General features: G+C 44.3%; 1 long non-coding RNA gene across 1 annotated transcript in view; it reads left to right on the forward strand.

Moving 5' to 3' along the window:
• Positions 1-15,114, forward strand: part of LOC139988311 (uncharacterized) — a 301,238-nt gene extending 286,124 nt beyond the window's left edge. The window contains exon 5 of the long non-coding RNA XR_011800067.1: positions 14,502-15,114. This is a non-coding gene — a long non-coding RNA (uncharacterized lncRNA). The remainder of the gene's footprint in view (positions 1-14,501) is intronic.
• Positions 15,115-15,336: the final 222 nt, after the last annotated feature.

Consider the following 15,336-nt stretch of genomic DNA (forward strand, 5'->3'; position numbering starts at 1 on the left):
ATAAAAAGTACACAGATCGTATATTTCGGCTGGACGTGTTTTTATCTATAAATGAAAAACTGGGTCGGCGAAAGGTACTCGGCTATCTGGAATAATTTCATCTGGAAAAATCCGTTTGCTCGATAATTCTTCGTAACAACTTCGTTGCGTACAAACAATAGGCGTATGCGCGTTTCGCTCGACGCCAAAAGCTACAACGAACTCGGCATACGCGACTTTTCGAAGTAATTTCGGAAGTTACGCTCCCGCCCGGGATAGTTGTTCTATATATTCCGGATTTCCGGTTGGTACGTAGGCGAACGCGCACCTGCGCGCACATATGCTTTTTACGAGAACAATAAAAACTAAATAGTATCTCACGCGGGTTTTATCGGTCCCCGCGACCCGGAATCGCAATTTTATAGCGTGATAAAAAAGAAGAGGGACGAAGACAAAGTTAGAGGATAGAAAGGTAGCCAGAGAAGAAGAAGAAGAAGAAGAAGAGAGGTGCAGAGAAGGTGGAAACAAAAGAAAAAGGAGAGACGAGTACGTACAAAGACGCGAAGTACGTATGAATAACCGAGTAGATGTTTTCAGACGAACGTTTTCCAGAAATAAACGCGCACAGCATTTTCTATAATGGCGCGTCAGGATGGGTAGCGGTTTTGGACTTTTTACAAGGCACGCTCGGCCAGAGCTTTTCGCGGTATCGGGTCTGTTGGTGAAATGCCAAGTTGCAATGCGGACCGGTATTCTATTTTTTTAAGGACGAACGTTTCGTATCGAACGTTCGCTACGATTCTTCCACGACCTCGTGGACCACGGTTCGATCTGTTCCGCACCGTCGAGACGATTTTTCAGATTTCTCGCGATCGTAAACGATCGAATCTCTCGAACCTTGGATACTTTCAATCTCGTTCAGCGAAAAGTAAGGAATCGAGTAAAAGACCTCGTGCACCGTCTCGAGGCATCCATCTATCGATCCAGACGTTACACTTTTTCATCTTATATTTTCGATTGCCTCTCCTCTCGCGATATTTTGTTGCGGCAAGTGATTCATTTACGAAACAATCTACGTAACCGCGCACTAGATGATTGCGATATAATGCGAGGTTTGTCGAGCGTAGAGGCACCGAGAACGCAGGACCAACGGCAACGATCCTCGTGGCCGTTTCTCTTTTATCGCGGATAGCAAACAGGTAATGAGAATTTATAAGCTTCCGATGCAACTCGATGGAATTACCGTGCGGTAGGAGGATGGAAAACGCGTAGAGATCGATTCCATCGGCGAGACTCGTGATCACTGTAATCGATCAATCATTGAAAAGTCGAAAGCTGATCAAGCATTATAGGAAATCGTCGCGATTTCACGCAACTGCTATTAGTAAAGGTTTTGCGCATTCCAATCGGCCTTCCCGCTACGTAACAGCTTTTTAACGACATAACAACGTCGGGAACATAAAGACTCGCTCTAACGCATCTAATGCGTCACCGTTAAATTATAGATGGATTAAAAGCTGTTACGTTCATGACGTAAATCAAGACCGGCTTTCCCGGATGCTTTATCAGCCTGAAAAGCTACTAATTAAAACGCGCAATCTCGCAGCGAGAATGAGCGTTTATGAAGACGCCTCGTAATGCTGTAATCAGACTCTCTGCCTTTTCACGGTCGATGTACGACGCCGCGCGCTTCGTTTCACGATTAGGTAATCTTCCGCCCCCCTTGACTACTTAATTTCCTTGTTGTTCGTCAGTCAAATCGTTTGGAAGTATATTTAAAAAATGCAACCGAACGTTTCTTTAAGATTTCGCGATGAGAAATTGTCATTCGAACGTATGGCTGCTCCGAATGCATAACTGTCACGTAGATCTTGCAATTTCTTTTATCTTTCTATTTGATATATTCCTTTAAAATCCACAAACTTAAACATATACAAAAGATGTTTCGATCGTCGATAAATGAGAAATCATCGATTATCAATATTTTCGACGAATATCAAGCTTCGAGCTATGTATTTTGTCCGATCGACGAGATCGATTCCCTCCACGAGAACGATCTTACCACCTTCCGGTGTATATTTCTATTCGCAACTATGAAGCTGTACGCCCGAACGATGTAACGCTTCAAGCTTGCGCGTCTTAACGAAAAGTTATACCGTTCGCGATACCGGCGAGCGCACGCAGGCTGAAGCATTAACAAGATTATAGCCGGTGTAATTGAAAAGTATAGGAACCAGCCTTCAACTTCCACTGCCAAGTTTTAAGCAATACTAAGCCCGCGTCCAAGAAGTTTACCCGAAGCAATGTGTTATCGCGTTATATTTAGCGAGGCTTCGCGAACTTCCTCGATCCATAACCTCTGCGCTGGCGATCATTACCAACAGTTTCGCCAAGGATCGAGCCGAAGGAAATTGTTAATCTAGTCGATTAGACTAATTAACGGAAATCAGAGATCATCGTTTTCCATGGATAATCACCGAATAAGAAAACGATTCGCGAAACTATAGATATGTAGCGTCGCAAGCTATTATAAGGTATACCGAGCAATTACCATTTCCTGTTTCTTGCGCCTGGAACGCTACGGTCACGATGCCGTTTGTCTCCTTCTCGGTACTAGGATCACCTTGGACGTCGTGAGAAGCTGTTCGTCGGCTCGCGTGTTCGATCCAGGTAATTATATCAGTACGTCGAACACCTGCCACATAGGTTGGTTTCCTTTTATCCGAAGAACGGCTGCATTACTGATCCTGTTGGAGCAAAAATTGTCACGCGATAATAGGCGATCGACGTGCCTCGGATGAAAGGCATCTGTCATCGATGAGATTTTGACGATAGAAAGACGGTAATTCCATGGCGATCGTTTTTATTTCTCGCTCGAGCGATTTTGCATCGCGTTGCTACTTCCAGCTAGAAATATGTACTCTATCATTTGGAAACGGTCTAAGCGGCAGGTGTTGCACACGATCGATGGAAAAATAGAACAGCATCTAGCATCACGAATTTCGGAGCAGTCGACCATTAACCGTATTACGGAACAGCTTAATGCTAACCTGTGGTGGATTATTCCTTGACGAACTGATTTCCAGGAATCTCGAGAGTCTTAATCTACGTGTTCTTTTCGTTCGTTCGGATTACACGGTTCTAAGGTGAAAAACGAACGATATATTTCTCCCCGGACAGACTTTCTACGTGTGCATAATAGTCAGACATTTTATCACGCGTCTTGATAATAAGATCGAAACAAGAGCAACAGATACCTGGCGACAAAAGATTTATCCGCGTCGCGGTGGTGCGACACGTTCGTTTAATTACCGTTTCGTAAGACGACGAAAGAGAAATCGTCGGATGACGAGAGACGTCCCGGCGCGAAAACTCAAAACTCGCGAGAAAATTTCAAGGCGCGTTAACGAGCGGCTGCAGCGGCCGTAAGAAACCGTTCCGAAAGACGTTCACCTCGTTGTAGATTTAATTACCGAGTAGCAAAGTGCAACAGAGAGTTTGAACGGGCTCGTGACCCGACCTAGACAACGACTATGCTAATGACCAGTACGGTGCTCGGGATATCTTAATACCTTTTAGCGTTCGCGCCTGCTCTAATAACCGGTCGACTGGCAATTACGATTTCCTGTTTCTTACTCGCCGAACAAACCGAACGGTCTAAGGCCTTTGTGTCCCCCTCGAGGTAAAATCTTGCAAGACTTCACGGGAGGAAGACGGGGAAACGCGATGGCTAAATGGCGGAGGGGAAACGGAGCGAAGGATCCTGAGAAGAGAACGAGGCTCGCGTGCAATCGCAAATAGAGATATCGCCGACCTTAGGAGCGTAACACGGACCTCGCTGGTGCTTTGCACGACAGACAGGCCACGGCCGGCGAAAGAAACGCGGGAACACGGTGAAAGGCACGAGGGAGGAAGAAACCGAGAACGATGGCCAATGCGGACGATCAGCGAGAAGCAGAGAGAGGATAAGAAGGAGAGAGATACGAACGAGTTTGTTTCGGCGAGGCTAATTTCCAATGAAGACACGGGCACATGGTCGAGCCTGCGTATACGGAAACGCGCGAGTATCACACGCACGAATTAACATAATACGACAACGTGAAAGCGGTTTTCTTATTGCTGATAATAGAGGGATGCCGATATCGGCCGTTTTAACATATAGATGGCTTATTCGTAGCCGCAGCAACGAACTTGGCCAAGCTCCTTCCTCTGTTTTCCTTGCCAACAAGCCCCTAAAAACCAGCCAATTCCCTGTCCCTGTCTTTTCGTCCCTCTCGGTCTTTCCTCTGCCTATAATTTGCACCTGTTCTTGGGGAAATCTTACTACTTTACTACACACGATATAACCGTGTAAATTAGTTGTTTCTACCTACTCGGTGTCACCTGCTTTTGCTTCACCGCGAATTTTCTTTATTCGAAGTGAAATAGATTTGATAGCAGGGAAATATTATAGTAACACGACGAAACGAATAAAAATAGTAGAATAAATAACTTTATAAAGTACTCGCAGACCTATTTTTGTAACAGTTTCGGATCGAAACCACGGTCCGCCATCGTGATTGCGTTGCCGTACGCGTGTAACGCTCGTAATGAAATCTCGCCACGTAACGGAGGCAGCGTTCTCCCTCGGAACAGAGTGAAAACATCAAAGCGAAGACGAAAGGACGAAAAGTCCGACGATGTCAATTAACGAAATGGAAACCGCGGGGCCAGCAGCAGCCGGCTGACTCGCAAGAGCCACGAGGCGGCCAGAAAAAAAGCATGCGAGCGCGAGACAGAAAACGCGGAGAGGGTAGCGGTATAGTCGGTGAGGTAGGAGAACGCGTGAAAGGGACGGAACGCAGACGACGACGACGATGACGACGATGCCGCATCGAGAGGCGATCCTGGACCGTACAGGATAGACACTTTAATAGACGTAATGAGGGTAATTGAGTTTTCAAATCATTCGTTTTGATTACATCTACGCACGGACCGGTGGGCGAAACATAGGGTAGGTAATTACGGACCGCCCAGTCCCAAAAGAGCAGGTGCCTCTCGGCCACGAGATCGAGGTGTGAGGTTCAAATACTTGGACCGCCCTAATAGCCTCGAGGTTACAGGTCCCTTCGAGAAACCGGAGGGACCGGGCCTGGCCTCTCGTATCCAGGCAAACGCCGCCGTCCGACCGATATACACGCCAGCTATACACCTATACAGCTGGAATAATAGTACCGAGAGCATCAGAGAAAAATGCATCCTCCGGGCACTGACGTGAGAATCGATGTGGGAGAACGAAAAATCCTGCTTTCGGATTAATAACCTTTCTTTTGTTTCCATTTTATGTAATTGCAATAGCTGTAAGTATAGTTGGAAATATTTGAAACAGATAGATAGCAAGAATACATATTTAATTCCTAAAGTAAATAAAGAAGCTTTAAATAATATCGAACTGCTCGTCGACGTATTGAATTTAAAAATTGAATATTAGTTGAAATTATTGTCAATATTCTCGTCGTTTATCTACCAGTATCGATGTTTGCATCGCTACAATCTAAATTTTCGACGATATTCAACTTCAATTTTTCAATATCGAAAAGTATTGACAATGCCAGAAGTTAATAATGATAAAAGAAGGATAACGTAGAAAATAGCGTGGAAATCAGAGGATAAAATGTAAAAATTTTGATAAATTTTAAGTCACTTTTAATATCGCGGAAAGATTCTTTTGTTATTCATCCATTATTTCTGATTGTTGTTTTCCCTCCTTAACCTTTCATCCTGATTTCGTGCTGTTGCCGCGTCGACCACGCGAACATGGACGGCACCCATTTTGGCAACGACCCAAACGTCTGCTATACAATTTAATAATTCCTTGCAATGGACTAGTAGTAGTTTGTACGAGCTCGAATAACCGGAATAATACAAAACGGATGTAATATCGATCGTTCGTGTTTAACGAATTTACGCCTGCTAAAACGATCCACTTTTCGAATTTCGCGAATCGATCACGAATGCTCTGCTTAAATGGTTAAAAGCTCTTTTTATCCTGCCGATGCATGACGGAAGGAACTAGCCAAGAGTTTCCAACAGCAACGAGTGTGGTTCCAATTTGTCCGATGTTAACACGGTGTCTTATTTGCGCTTGCTCGAAAACTACACCGTTGTCTCGAACGAAGCTCCAGACAGTTGGTAAAAAAGGTGAACAACTCCTTAGCACGAAAGCGTTTTTATATTTAGATATCTTTTCTAGGAAATACGTCGAAATAACGCGCCGCTGAAACTTAGAAATTGTCATTTGTCAAGCGCGATGAAAAGTTACTGACCTCTCAATTATTTCCAATACCGTCTGTCTATCGAAACTTCTATCGATACATATTTTTGCGAAACGTCAGTTTACCTTGTGAAGAAAATGATCACGGTTGTCACCGCGCAAATTCTATTTCGCGGTTCCACTGAAAATAGTGGCGGACGTTCGCCGCTAATCAGCTCAAACAATGGCTCCAGATTGGACCTCAATTACAACATTACATTACACTCTCTCTCAGACTGCATTTCCATCCGACGATCCGTAGTAAACTAATAATAACCGATCCGTTCGCAGTATAACCCAATCAAACCCATCAAATATTTTCGAGCTGCAACACCAGTAGCCCCTGCACGTCATTGGTCTATCGATCGGTATGGATTAACGTTACGCATTTATTCCAGATAGAAACTCCATTATGTATTCGTTTGAATGTATAGCGCATGTATAGTACGTGAATATATGTACGATAGAATCGTAAATACACACACATGAGAATACTATTCTCTCTTTTTAGAGTACACGTATGTATTGTATATACGTGTACGTATGCTGATTGTAATTGTCTAATGTGAAACCATGATGTATCGAACTATAAAACTGAGCGATATTCCGCTCGTGGATAGAGGCAATACGTTTCGAATTGATAGGCTTCAATTAATACAGCCTGGTTGCAGTCTGCTATGACAGTGACTCGATAATGCCGGGTTTATGAGGATTTTAGCCGGAGCATGTCACTTCCATGGGACAACTAGCTTCGTTCACGCGTATCCTCGTAGTCTGCGTTCACGCAATAGATACGCACCGTTTATATCCACGTATATACAAGCTCGGTCGCGGTACATGGTGATTAGACGGAGCTGATTTTAACTGGGATAAAGTAATAAAGATAGGATGACATGGATTAACGAAAGATAAATTTTATCAAAGGGACGAAAGATCCAGCTAACGGGTGCTAATCTATATTTGTACTCGGCTGTTGTTGCAACGTATAATCGTAATAAACAATTATCATCAACATATAATTTATGTCATTCGCCCATTATTAATTAATATTTCGACGCGGAACTTGTCTAAATTAACGTGCGATTAAATTAATTTCGTTTGCTTCTACATAATAGCGTTATCATAAATGGATGAAATTGTTTGTGTTTATGTCTAAACTCTACAATTCGGTTCGGTCACGTGATATATTATTGTATAGAATTTCACGTTTAATAATATTATGCGGGTTCATGGAAACGGGATTGGAATTAATTCAATTTTTATTCTAAATTCCAGAAGAGTAGGACGAACCTATTCTCTGTGGTTAAATAAACAGGCTACTTTCCACGAATATTTTCCGGTTATCCTCGATAAACATGTAATGCACGTATATGCATATGCAACGTATATAAATACAAAGACACGTGTGCCCATACGGGTGGTAACTCTATGAAATATGTACGTGTACGTGTGAATTCCTATACAATGAATATGCATAGAACTAGAACGTGTTTGTCTAGGACCTACATATGTAAACACTTTAATCAACCTACGATATATGTATATGTACCTTACAATACCTATCAATTTGTACGATACAAATCATCGTAAGCTTAAAAATGATATTGAAATACTCGTTACGTGGTTCCAATTCGTTGCAAATTTCCAATCTTAGTCTACGTTGATTACCTTTGGGTATAACCACGCCTACACATAAATACATGCAGCAAATCGATCGTAGGACGGTATATCGTAAATTTTGGAATATTTTCTCTAACCCTGTTTGATTTCCTGGCAAGCCAATTTCCTAAATAACGCGATCGAAAGCTTGGTCGGTGAAATTCCCATCGATAATCTCAAGAGCCATGGAGGTGGCGCGATCAGGAATTATCACGGCTGGCCTCCTCTCGAATTTATCGAACATCCTGTGTACGCGTTCTCGCGCGGATACGGACGAGCTTTGCGAGCAATTGTATCTCGTACGGTGTGTATCGTTAAACGCGGTCGGTTAGCGAGCGTGGCCGGCCAGTCGTGTAACGTAATGCCCAGCGCAAGGTTCACGGTGTAACACGTTAAATGGCCCTTGCCCGAATTTCCTTTCGGTAATTAACTTCAGCGCGGAAACGATATACGCATCTCGCCATTACTAATTAGAACGTCGAATTATCCGGGCCGGTTCTTTGGCCCGTATAACGAATGTTTAAACGTTAGGCCGAGCCAACAGCGACGAGCACGCGACGAAGCGGAACGAACATTCGAAAAAGTTACGAGGCCACATCTTTCTCGTTCGCCCGCGTTCTCGCTTTTCCGCTGCCACTTTTTAATTGGATTCGAAGGAAAAGTTGGTCGATTCGTTAAAAATTTAGTTAGGTCGACTCTTTCCTTCGGACCGCGGCTAAATTGTTTTCTCGATGGCTCGTCGTCCATGGAGAACACGCCACATGGTCGACACAACGACCGAGAACAATTTTCGTGAAAGCCGCGGTCGCGAACGTTCAAATTCCCACGCACCGAATATTTTCTCCGATCGTTGCGAAACAAACGAAACCGACAAAAAGGAGCATGTGGACACGAACATACGAAATACCACGGGCCAAAAAAGCGAGAAACGATTTTAGAAGTAAAGCGAAGAAATTTTTTTCCTTATGGATGACACATTGCCAGAAACGGTTTCGAGAGTGACTTATGATGGAAAGGGAATGACGCTCGTCCTGAAAAATAACAAATTATTGCAATATCCATCGGCAGGTCGATACGGTCGTCGTACGTGGTCCGAGTGCCACGAGCACGTGTATCTTCGAATACTCGCTCTTTTCTTATTGTCCTTTCTTCTTCTTTTCGTTTCTCCTTAAGCAGTCTATGGGTAGACCGCAATAGATGCCTGTACGGAGAGGTAATCAATAATGACTTAATGTCCTCCAATAACGGACACCATGGGTGGTTCGAGCTCTCCCTTTAGGGCTCCTCTTGCTCGAGAGATCATTCTGCGCGAACTTCTTCTCGCTTTTTTGCGTCCGACGTTATTTGCCTGCCCTTCTCTCGCTCTTTTCCGTTCCTCGCTCCTTTCTCTCTCTCTCTCTCTCTCTCTCTTTCTTTTTCTTCTTCTGTCTTTTTTTTTTTCGTCGTTTCTTCTGCCGGCTAATATACACCCACGTCCTCTTTGATCGTTAAAACCGAGCATACTTTCGCGGAGGGGTCGTCCTTCTTCCTTCTTCGAGTCCCGATTGGTACACCAACTATTAACCGTCCCGATATTTCTTTGACTCGTGATCCGGTACCGGGAACGACATCGGAATAAATTAAAACGCGTTCTAGTCGGAGAAGGAAATTCGGATTATACCGTTCCAAGTAAAATACGGCGCTTCGATTAGAAAATCACGGAATATTGACAGCCTCCTGTCTATTTACGATAATTTTCGCACGACGCGTTGTTGACGAACGTGCCGCGAAAGTATAACGATCTAACCCTGGAATTTGTACCCTTCTTAACTGTTGGTTAGTGCATCGATGTATACATTGATAAACACGTTTCTTAGTGGTTCGTTTACCACCACCCTTAAGTGGAGTGTCGAGTCGAGATTATGACGTCGAACGAACGTTAGTTTCGTATGTCACAGGAACGTGATTATCGTTGACTGTTTCACGTTGGCGTCCAACGTGTGATTATGGGCACTGAATTTACCTAAATATCGGCTACAATTATACATATTGAAGAATACGACTTCTAGGGCCCTTTAATCCCGCCTAATGATATTCTTCGATACATTTAATATATAGCAATTTTCACGCATAAAAATAAACCAACCGGCAATGTGCTCTTACCTACCTTACATTGTACTCTATATAAACTCTCCCGAGAAGTATTACCGTGTAATTAGGGTTCATCTTACGGGCGCACATAAATTCCGCGAAATTTAGATTGACTCCAGTCCGATCATTGAAAGATATTATCGGCCCCGGTAATTTCGATAATGAGACAGAAATTTGAAGCGCGAGTCGAAGGTATTTTTTGCTCCCGTGAACGCGAAACTTTCGTATCGGAATGGCCTGGAGCGGATTTGTGCGCCCTCGAAATCTTGCTCGTTGCTTTTGTTTCGGTAGACCGGAAGCGAAGGTTTACAAGCAAGCGTACGGTGTTGTCACTTACGTTGAGTTATGTAAGTCGCCGAGGGAAAAGGACCTCGGACGTCGCGCGAAACCGGGAGACGTCGTTTCCTCCGCCATGAATTAATCATCCCGCAGCGGCGTATAAATAATTAGCCGACCGTTGCAAAATCGCCGATAAATATTTATGGGCAGCTGCTCGATATGCAAGCGGTAATAGCGATTGTTACACCGTCCGCGGCGGCACTCGCCGAAATAATCGTGGCATCTCTCGCTGTGAATGCCGGGACCCGGCCGATTTACACGGGAAAATAATTCGTTCGGCAATTTTAGCAGTCCGGCCAGAAGTAGCCGATGGAAAAGGGAGAAGCAATCGTTCCGCGTGATCGTGTGTTATCGTTCGAACGACCGCAATCGTTTCCCCTCGCTACTTCCCCCCACACTTGCTCCTTCTCTCTCTCTCTCTCTCTCCCTATTCTTTTTTTTTTTTTTTTTTTTTGTAACCTCTTTCGCTCTCTTTGCGTCGTTTGATTCCTGTCCCCGTCTCCCCGCGCATACATACTCCACGGCCACACACGAATCCTCTGTTTCACCCTCGCGGTTCGCTCTTTTCTCTGCAGATTTTTTCATATTTCTGCCGCTCCATTTCGCGGAGACAGGATTTCACGGATAGTTGATTTCATCTCGTCCGTTTGTTCGAATCTCTTTTTAATTCCCATTGTATCTTCGATTCCGCGAGAACATCTCGCCCGAAGCGGACCGGATTACGATCACGGCCGGTCTAGCGAAAATTGCATGGAATTTTTCTGTCTTAAATGCCAAACGTTATATACGGTAACGAGGGGTTAGAACACGACACCGTTTGCCAACGAGCTCGCTGTACCTCTTCTCCGCCATTTTTACCGTTAACAACCCTCCTATGTACCGAGATTTCGCGAATACTGCCTCGCGCAGAAACTCACGACCTTCGTATAAAGCCAAAACTCGTCGCGTAAATTTCGTCATTTACGTTTATACGTTGCGACATTCGAAAGCGTACGAGCCGTCTGTGGGCGGAATTCATTTCTTCTCTCGTCGGCCATATTATTCTTCACCATGCCATGACGTGTCGGGACCACGAGCTTCCGGTTTATATCGTTTCCCTCTCTCTATTTTTACACCTTCGCTATATAATGCCGAGCATCGGTTTTCCACCCTTTTCTACCAACTTCCGCGACTTCCACATAGGCGTACACGCTTTTATGGATATCCATTTAAGTTTCGCCATGACACCAGCAACGGGTGAGCGCGTTCGACCGAGTAACGCCGATGGTCGCGTACGTTTCGCGTTAAAGCCAACTTATCTGCCTGTTTTTCTTTCCGCCTTTCCCGTTTCTTTTTCTTTCTTTTTTTTTCCTTTTTTTTCTTTCGCTAGAAAAGAAACGTTTCTCTGTGAGAGAACGCCACGGTACACGTAGTATTTTTCTTGGATTACGCGCATAGTGACCATTTGTGCGTCTCTCACGGTGTTCTTCAACGTGTCGTTAACGCTTAGATCCACGTGATCGATGCAAATTACAGAGAGGCGCGCCGAAGAAATTGCATGTCTCATGGGATTCTTCTAGAAAGGATACATAGAAATACGCTAGAATAATGTGTTGTCAATGCTCTTTTTCTCCTCGTTGCGAGGCTATATTTGTCGCGATTGCGCGATATCGCTGCAAATATTGCTGTTACTTTTATCTTTCGCTCTTCCCCACGCAAAAATGTTTCTCTTACGTTCGTTAATGCTCACGAGCGAGTTAGAACATGTTATATACAAGCAAATATTGTTCAACGAGCGCGTGTCATTTTCTGCGGTAACAACGATATCGTAACATCAAAAGTTTCGGAAAGTTATCATTTACCTTCAATCGCCACTTCGCCTTATATTTAATATTTAATATATCCAGTCATGAAACGTCAAAGCTTATGTTTGTATTCTTTTATTATGCGTTTTACTTCAAATGTAAACATTCTCGTCGAACTTATTGCGGTAGATTTGTCCGACGACGTTTATCTTGTTCGTTCATCCGTCTCCGATTGTATTTTACAACGAGACGCGTGGAACGCGGCACGAATAGCGGCGTTACATCGCTGCCCCGTTTTATTCCGTTTGTAGATGTTAAAGTCTGCGTTGGTTCGACATAAAAAGGGCTCCTAACAGCTGGAAAACACGCACGTTTACACAGCCACTGTGTTTTCCCAGAGGCGCTCCCAAACTGCCGTGAAAACTTGCGTTTCCTCTTCAATCGCTTCGCGTTACGCGACGTCGAACTCTGTTGGATCGATTCAACTTGAAATGGCTCATATAGTTGAGCAAAATGCTCCTTCCCTTTGAAGTAAAATCGACGACCTTTAACATTATCTTATAGAACGATTTAAACTAGCCTGGTTTCTTCGATTGTTGGGATAATACAGAACTGTCTGCTTTATTATACGAAGAAGTTGCTTAAAATACAACATACAGGCGGTTTACCTTATAATAACAGGCTACACATAATTATCCTACGTCGAATGTAATTTCTTTTGCTCTAGACACACTCTAACATTACGAGCACGTATAAGATTTCACGTATAAACGGCATAATATAGCACGTATCAAACACTGTGGAAACTACCGAGTTATTTTCATCGCGTTCTTCGTTCCATTTATAACTACACATCGATATTTCACTCAAGTGCATTAGCACTTGGATTTTCTTTACGCTCCCACATAAACGATCCAACCTTTAAACAAAATTTCTAATCGTAATACGTCATAAATATAAATAAATAAATATATATATACATTTTATATACACTTATACTTCAAAAATTCCGTAAGATATCATCGACGAAGAAGACATATTCCGTAACAGACGCGTACAAATCTCTCTGATCGCAATCCTCTCAGTTTGAAATACGACGAGGAACGTTAAAAAAAAAAGCGACCAATAACTAACTGCAAAAATTACGACAGTTAAGTCCTCGCGACGGAATGATCCTCAACGTCCCGTAACACGCATCCGGATTATCGGAACGCACGAACCGAGACGCGATCAGCAGGCTTCTCGGGAACGATAATTATCTCGGATCGGTTGATGGGGTTACCTATGTACACCTTACATAGACGGCCGCGTGCGTATACCTGGGATATCGTTGGAGATCGGTGCACGGGAGCGCCAGATACGATTATACATTTTCATTGGTGCGTTACTCAGGAAGGGCAGATTACCGTAATGAACTCTAGCGACCCCTCTGCACGGTCCAACGACTCGAAATATGGATAACCGCCACTCACCTCTGCGATTTGTTCCCGCTACTCGCTCTGCTCTCTCTCTCGCTCGCTCGCTCTATCTATCTATCCATCTCTAACTTTTTCTCTCTGTCTCTCCGCATTTTTCCCTATCGACTCTTGGCGAATTTTGCTGCGTCCTCCCTCCGCTCGCGATATTCACCTTTCAACCACCCCCTCCCTTCTGCCAGTAACCCCTGTGTCGGTTTTTCCATCGGTGAAGGTAGTCGCGCGAATCGATCCGACGATCTCGCGAATGAAATTATTTCGCCCGAGGAGAAATTCGAGCCGGCGAACCTTTCCCCGCGAGGAATTCAATTTCGTTGCTTCAGGATACCGCTAACCGATCCTAGCTCGATTTTGAGAGAATCGCAGGCGAAAAGAGAGAGAACTGCGTCGGTTTTCTGGATATTTTGTGGATAATACGCATTCTAATGGATGGTGTCTTTTATCACGATCGATTCGTGTTTACACGTGTAACGTGTAAATAAAACGTATCTACGATACGTCATACTTTGTCTGGAGTAAAACGTGTCTAGATATCGTATGATAGAGATAACTCGATTAATTGTAGATAGCATCGCTTAATGACAAGAACGATAGTATCGATTTGCAATTAGTCTCGATATCGCAGTGCATTGTCATTGTAACCATTCGAACGCTGGATATCCGTTTCACGCGTGGATAAACTAGAACGATAAAACGGTTCGGCGTACCATGAGCGTACCACCTAGCAACCACTGCGTTAATGTCGTCTAATTAAAACGGCATCTATTACAAACATTTTCCCGTTCCTCTACTCTATTTCTCTACCTCGACGAACATTCTTTGAGATTCATCTTCTAATTGCAGGTTCGCGAAACAACAATCTTTGGAGAAGAAGAGAACATCGGATGCACAGGATTCAGGCAACTCGACTCTCAATTCTCGAAGAAATTTCCGGACGAGGGAGATCCCACTCCGCCGAAAGCCGCGCTTCCTCGTCGGGCTGCGCTTATTGTCTGTTTACAGGGCAGCATCGACCCCATTAATAAAGCCCGAGACGGATGGGCGGTGAAACTCTACAAGCTTTTAATTTCGCGCGAAACGTATACGTCAGGGAAAGACGCGGCGGAACCGCAGGAAAGTGATCCTCCTTCCTTCCTTCCTTCCTTCCTTCCTTCCTTCCTTCCACGCAGCCAACCAGCCCAGCCAGCTCGGCCCAGCCAACCAACGTTCAAGTAGTCACGGGGGTCTTTAATAAAGTGAACTTTAAGACTCCCGCTCGCACGGAGATAAACTTTAACGCGGGCTACCGTCTTTCACCGGCTCGTAGCGAGTCTCTTCTACGTACTAACGTAGGAAATGGCTGTGAGAGAGGACCTAGGCGAGCGAACGAGTGCTGCTTCAAGCGGTGGCAAGTTTTCGAGTAAGTTCGCGCGGTAGAAGGCTATCCTCTCTCTCTCTCTCTCTCTCTCTCTCTCTCTCTCTCTCTCTCTCTCTCTCTCTCTCTCTCTCAGACAGCATCTTTCCTCTTTTATCCTTCGTCTTTTCCTTGCCCTGTCCGCTTCTCGCACGAACAGGGCAGATAGAATGCCGGTATCCAGAGAAAACAGGACACCCGGATAGTTTTCCGTTAGTTAGCCGAACTGACCTCGACCAGCGACTTGTTATGTGGAGCGGAACGACTTCCCCAAAAAGTTACTTC

Source organism: Bombus fervidus, chromosome 6, assembly GCF_041682495.2.
Source record: "Bombus fervidus isolate BK054 chromosome 6, iyBomFerv1, whole genome shotgun sequence".
Classification (NCBI taxonomy): domain Eukaryota; kingdom Metazoa; phylum Arthropoda; class Insecta; order Hymenoptera; family Apidae; genus Bombus; species Bombus fervidus.